The sequence below is a fragment of the Tachyglossus aculeatus genome, unplaced genomic scaffold (assembly GCF_015852505.1).
Source record: "Tachyglossus aculeatus isolate mTacAcu1 unplaced genomic scaffold, mTacAcu1.pri scaffold_96_arrow_ctg1, whole genome shotgun sequence".
NCBI lineage: Eukaryota > Metazoa > Chordata > Mammalia > Monotremata > Tachyglossidae > Tachyglossus > Tachyglossus aculeatus.
The window spans coordinates 552,276-559,289 of NW_024045099.1; the positions used below are offsets into that span (position 1 = coordinate 552,276).

The following is a 7,014-nucleotide window of genomic DNA, read 5'->3' on the forward strand; positions in this document are numbered from 1 at the left end:
TTTCAAAAAAAAAAAAACCACCAAATACCTCCTGGTGCTGAATCGCTACCCTGGAGAATTATACACAGAATCCCTTTAACGTCTCTAGTGAAAAGGACCACAAAAATCCCTATGGATTCTTTGGTCTCAGCCCCATCACTTCACCTGACAAATCCATCCTTACACCTAGACTTTCGGGTATTTCTCTCCCCGCTTCAGTGTAGGAGTAATAATGGGAATCCATGTACCTCCCACAGCATTTCAATCTAGTCCATGTTTCTAATTATATGAAAAGCATATTACATAGAAGCACCAATGCCAGCACAGGCCTGGAAGTAAGAAGGATAAAGATTCTAATCCCAGCTCCACTACTTGTTTGCTGTGTGACCTGGAACAAGTCACTTAACTTCTCTGGGGCTCAGTTACCTCATCTGTAAAATGGGGATTAAGGCTGTGAGCCTTATGAGGGATAGGGACGGTGTTCAACTTGATTAACTAGACTGTGAGCCCGTTGTTGGGTAGGGACCGTCTCTATATGTTATCAATTTATACTTCCCAAGCGCTTAGTACAGTGCTCTGCACACAGTAAGTGCTCAATAAATGTGACTGAATGAATGAATTTAACCCAGTGCTTAGTACAGTGCCTGGCACATACTGAGATCTTAAAAAATACTATAAAGAGCAGCGTGGCTCAGTGGAAAGAGCCCGGGCTTGGGAATCAGAGATCATGGGTTCTAATCCCGACTGTGCCACTTCTCAGCTGTGTGACTTTGGGCAAGTCTCTTCACTTCTCTGGACTTCAATTACCCCACCTGTAAAATGGGGATGAAGCCTGTCAGCCCTACCTGGGACACCCTGATTACGTTGTAACCTCCCCAGCGCTTAGAACAGTGCTTTGCACATAGTAAGTGCTTAATAAATGACATCATTATTAGTATTATTAATTTGAGACAATTGGGACAAAATGTCAGTCTCATTTACTCTAAAAGTACCATGCTTTTCAAATTTTCTCGACTTGGACAGCTGTGATTGACCTATTAAACCATAAATACTGCAGATGCAGTGTAACAAGGAAAATGTTAAATAAAATAGCAGTTACAGAAATGCAAAGACATTTTTACCTCATATTTTCTTTTTCGCAACCGTCATATTTTCCACACAAGGGATTGTAAGCTCCCAAGCTCTTAGTAAAGTGCCCTGCACATATAAGCACTCAGTAAATACCGCTGATAGGTAAGGGACTTACTTCTATCCCTTGCCATTAAACCTCAGTCTGGCAAAAGGTAGAGAAGAGTAGGAGGTTTTTTGTTACTTGTATTTTTCTCAATATAAATCCCCAATGCTAAATTGTCCTTATAGGCATCAGACAGTACACAGTAGTGTCTGAGGCCATCAGGTGGCACTGACATACCTTATACCTAGGGCATGCCACATGATCATTTCCATGATATTTATGCATCAGGTAAAGGGGTCCAAGCTGTAGAGCAGGAAGTAATATTGTTCCCTCTCAGGATAATCTGTTCCCTAGTTAATAATGAGATCACATGGATCTGGACAAGGAGGAATTCTGGGTAGAGGTGGGTAGAACCTTTGTGGATCTCAATCTCCCCAGGTCATTTTTCCAACCACCTTGCCATACTTACCTATGATTGGGGTGACATATTTTTGTATTAGCCAAAAGTTGGAGGCCACATTTGGGGACCACATGGACTCTTCTAGAACACCCATCTTCAAAGGACTTAGTCCATCCCAAATCTCGCTGTGGAAAACCTATTGAGAGAATGAAATATTTTCACAATGTCTGGGCACATCCATGTAGCATCATTTGCATATTCCTTTGAACATTCAGGGAATTATCATGGCCTAATGGATAGAGCACAGGCCCGGGAGTCAGAAGGATCTGGATTCGATTTCTAGCTCTGCCATTTGTCTGCCATATGACTTTGAGCAATTCACTTCATTTTCTCTGTTTCTCAGTTACCACATCTGTAAAAGGGGGATTAAGGCTGTGAGCCCTAACCAACCAGAACTTAGTACCGTACCTGGCACGTAGTGAGTGCTTAACAAATGCCGTAAAGACAAGAAAAACAAAACAAAATTGAATATATTTACATTCAATTTATTTCTTTTGACTCTCCATCTCCTCCATTAGAGTGTTAGCTCCTCGTGGACAGGGACTTTGCCTTGTACTTTTGATATGCTTTCCCAAGGGCTTAGTACAGTGCATTGTCCTCAGTAGGTTCTCAATAAATACCATTATTACTCCTTCTAAGAATAATAATGATAACAACAATTATAATAATAATAATTGTGACATTCGTTAAGCACTTACTATGTATCAGGCACAGTACCAAGAGTTGGGGTAAATATAAGAAAATGTAAGTATCTTATATGTAAATATAAGATAATCAGGTTGGACACAGTCCCTGTCCTACATGGGGATCACAGTCTAAGTAGGAGGGAGTACAGGCAACGAATCCCCATTTTACAAGTGAAGATACTGAGACACAGAGGCACTAAGTGACTTGACCTGGCTCATAGAGCAGGCAAGTGGTACATCCAGGATTAGAACCCATGTCCTCTGATTCCCAGGCCCATGTTCTTCCCACTAGACCATACTGCTTTTCAAAGTGAGACTGGGGGAAGTCAATTTTCATACTAATCTAAATACCTATAGTAACTGTAGATAGAAAACTATATACTAAAACTAGTATAGTATACAATAGTATACTAGTATTGAATACTATAGTATGCAATATAGAATACTAGTATAGTATAGTAAAACTATAGTAACTGACCAACTCTCTATGTAGTTATAATGATGATGATGATGGCACTTGTTAAGCGCTTACTATGTGCAAAGCACTGTTCTAAGCGCTGGGGAGGTTACAAGGCGATCGGGTTGCACCACATGGGGCTCACAGTCTTCATCCCCATTTTACTACTACTACTACTAATAATGATGATGGCACTTGTTAAGCGCTTACTATGTGCAAAGCACTGTTCTAAGTACTGGGGAGGTTACAAGGTGATCGGGTTGTCCCACGTGGGGCTCACAGTCTTCATCCCCATTTTATGGATAATAATAATAATAATGGCATTTGTTAAGCGCTTACTTTGTGCAAAGCACTGTTCTAAGCGCTGGGGAGGTTACAAGGCGATCGGGTTGTCCCACGTGGGGCTCACAGTCTTCATTCCCATTTTACAGATAATACTAATAATGGCATTTGTTAAGCACTTACTTTGTGCAAAGCACTGTTCTTAGCGCTGGGGAGGTTACAAGGCGATCAAGTTGTCCCTTGTGGGGCTCACGGTCTTCATCCCCATTTTACGGATAATAATAATAATAATAATAATAATGGCATTTGTTAAGCGCTTACTTTGTGCAAAGCACTGTTCTAAGCGCTGGGGAGGTTACAAGGCGATAAAGTTGTCCCACGTGGGATTCACAGTCTTCATCCCCATTTTACAGATGAGGGAACTGAGGCATAGAGAAGTTAATAATAATAATAATAATAGTAATGGCATTTATTGAGCACTTACTATGTGCAAAGCACTGTTCTAAGCGCTGGGGAGGTTAACAAGGTGATCAGGTTGTCCCATGGGGGGGGGGGGTGTCACAGTTTTCATCCCCATTTTCCAGATGAGGGAACTGAGGCCCAAAGAAGTGAAGTGACTTGCCCAAAGTTACACAGCTGACAAGTGGCGGAGCCGGGATTTGAACCCATGCCCTCTGACTCCAAAGCCCGGGCTCTTTCCACTGAGCCACACTGCAGAGAAGTGAAGTGACTTGCCCAAAGTCACCCAGCTGACAAGTGGCAGAGCCAGGATTTGAACCCATGCCTTCTGACTCCAAAGCCCGGGCTCTTTCCACTGAGCCACACTGCAGAGAAGTGAAGTGACTTGCCCAAAGTCACCCAGCTGACAAGTGGCAGAGCCAGGATTTGAACCCATGCCTTCTGACTCCAAAGCCCGGGCTCTTTCCACTGAGCCACGCTGCTTCTCTAAGTGACTTCTCTAAGTGACTTGCCCAAAGTCACACAGCTGACGTGCGGCGGAGCCGGGATAAGAATGAGGGGACTGAGTCCCAGAAAACTGAAGTGACTTGTCCAAGGTCACACAAGCAGAGCAGTGTGGCCTAGTGGAAAGAGCCCAAGCCTGGGAGCCGAAGGAACTGGTTTCTCAGCCTGGCTCTGCCACTTGCCTGCTGGGTGACTAAGGCTTCTCCGGGCCTCATCCGTAAAATGGGGATTAAGACTGGGAATCTCATGTGAGACGTGGACTCTATAATAATAATAATAATAATAATAATAATAATAATAATAATAATGGCATTTATTAAGCACTTACTATGCACAAAGCACTGTACTAAGCGCTTGGGAAGACTAAGGCTTCCCCGGGCCTCATCCTCATCCGTAAAATGGGGATTATGACTGGGAATCTCATGGGAGATGTGGACTCTATAATAATAATAATATAATAATAATAATAATAATAATAATAATAATAATAATAATAATAATAATAATAATAATAATACACGATCCTACTAGAGGAGGCCCACACAGCTTGTTGAACATTTTTCAGGGAATTAGATGAGCCATCACTAAATGGAAAAAGGTGGTCCTGAGTTTCTGAAACAAAATCAACAATAGCCCTGAGGCAGAGCTCATCATCAGGAAAACGATGTATTGAGTGTATATTCTGCTGAGAGTGCTGAATTAGACACATGGGGATATGGCAAAAGTGACTAAGCACTGGCCCATCCTTAAGGAGTTGACAGTCTGGCAGAGAAAACCAGAATAAAAATAACAGTGTCACAGTATAAATTCAACTGTAATTAATGCGAGACACACATTTCACCTAGTGAAGCCCTTCAGTGGAACACTTTGAGACTATCCCCTTTTCTCCACCAGTATTTCTATTATTGCAGTCCAGTGAATGGTAGAGAATCCCAATATAAAAAAGTTTATAAGCTCTCTTCCCCTGCAGGGAGTTAGAGTTTGAGTAAGAGAACTAACATTCATGAAGGCATTAGGTTGAGGCAGGTATCTGCTCCAGTCCTATTGTGAAACATATTACTTTATCAGTGGGTAAGCCTTTAGAAATGGGGCTTGTTGGGGAAGATAATTTTCTGAGCGGTAAAGCATTTCTGAAGGTGAAGACAATTAATTTAGGTAAAGTTCTTCCTCCTGAGCAGAAAATTCAGTCATTCAGTCGTGTTTACTGAGCAATTCCTGTGTGCAGAGCACTGTACTAAGTGCTTGGGAGAGTACAACATAACAATAAAATCCAATCATACCACTTTAGCACCAAAATAGAATTTCCCCAAGTGAACGATAATCACACAGAATATAACACACACCAAATAATAGTCCAAGAAATTCATTGCATTACTCAAGTCAATCAATAGATGGTATTTATTGAGCACTTACTGTGTACAGTGCAATGTATTAAGCCCTTGAGAGAGTACAACAAAGTTGATAGACATGTTCACAGCCCACAAAGAGTCTACGGTCTAGAGAGAGAGGCAAATCCACTTTCACTTCCTATTAAGGATCAATAAAAAGCCAATCAGTCATATATGAAATACAGGGCATCTGGGGACCTTGTTTCCACTGAGTGTTGTTGATTCATCATGCTGGACATTGAATGGGGAGGTTCCTCTGGTTAAATTATGTTCAGTCAGAATTCGCTTTCCCTTCTTTGGAGTGGACTCCCAGTGAAGGAATGTCACTAATTAAGTTTCCCTTCTGAAGACACCTTTCTACACCAGACCTTTCTCATGGCATTTTCCATCTCTGTGCTTCTCAACGAATAAATTAAGGGATTGAACATTGGTGGGATGATGGTGTAAAAGAGGAAAAACACCTTATCCTCAGAGTAGCTGGAGGGGGGCCACAGGTAGGTGAAGATGGAAGGCATGAAAAATAAGACTACCACAGCGATGTGAGATCCACATGTGGAGAGGGGTTTGCAGTGACCTTCCATTGATTGGGTTCTTAGGGAAAACAATATGATGATATAGGAAACCAACATGATGAAAGTGACCAAGGCACCATCCTCGAATTTGCCACGACCGGGATACCCACAAAGTAGGTTTTCACGCATGCAACTTTCCTCAAGGGAATAATATCATAGAAGTAGTGGTCAACCTCATTAAGACCGCAGAAGGGCAACTGAAAAACGATGAACAATAAGGGAAATGTGTGGACCGACCCACCCACCCAGGAAACCCAGATCAGGAGTTGGCATTTCTTCCTACTCATGATGACCATGTAGTGTAGAGGTCTGCAGATGGCCACATATCGGTCAAAGGCCACTGCCATCAGAATGAAGACCTCGATGCATGTAAAGAAGTTCATGCTGAAGAGTTGCAGCGTGCCTTTTGTTTGAGCGAGTAAGTCCCGGATCAGTTTGGGGGTAACGGTAGAAGCATAGCACACGTCTATGGAAGACAAGTGTGCCAGGAAATAAAACATATTTTGGTTGATAAGATGGCTGCATTCAACGGTGATGAGAATTATAAGATTTCCCATTAAGAGGATAATGTAACAGAGTGAAAACAGCACAAAGCAAAATATCTGAACGTTCTGATCTCATGAAAGTCCCAAGAGAATGAATTCTGTGATGTTTTACTTATTTCCCATTCACTTTTTGCAGGCGGTGAAAACAGGCCAAGAGCTCTGTGCCTGAAAGGATAAAAAAAAAACATGGTTTATTGGGATTTACCTATACTGATCCAAGAGCCCAGTCTCTCTAAACATTAATTTGGTTGATGAGTAAAAAGAGTTGAAGGGCTCTGAAGTACAAACTTCAGATTCTGTTTCCCTCAAGAGCTGCCTCTACCCTTCCCAAAATCCATATTCATTAGGGTTGGTGAGAGAAACCTGAACACTAGTGATAAGACAGAAGAACTGTGCATCCAGAATTGCCTTGAGTAAATGTTAATTTATTCTGAACATCTCCATCTAGGTAAATGTACATACTTGTGCCTCCCCTTTCCCAGGTACTCTGTAGGGAAAGATTATCTCT

At 41.9% G+C, this 7,014-nt stretch overlaps 1 pseudogene; it reads right to left on the reverse strand.

Annotated features, from left to right (window-relative positions):
* Positions 1-5,715: 5,715 nt before the first annotated feature.
* LOC119924329 lies at positions 5,716-6,629 on the reverse strand (annotated as a pseudogene).
* Between the last annotated feature and the right edge of the window lie 385 nt (positions 6,630-7,014).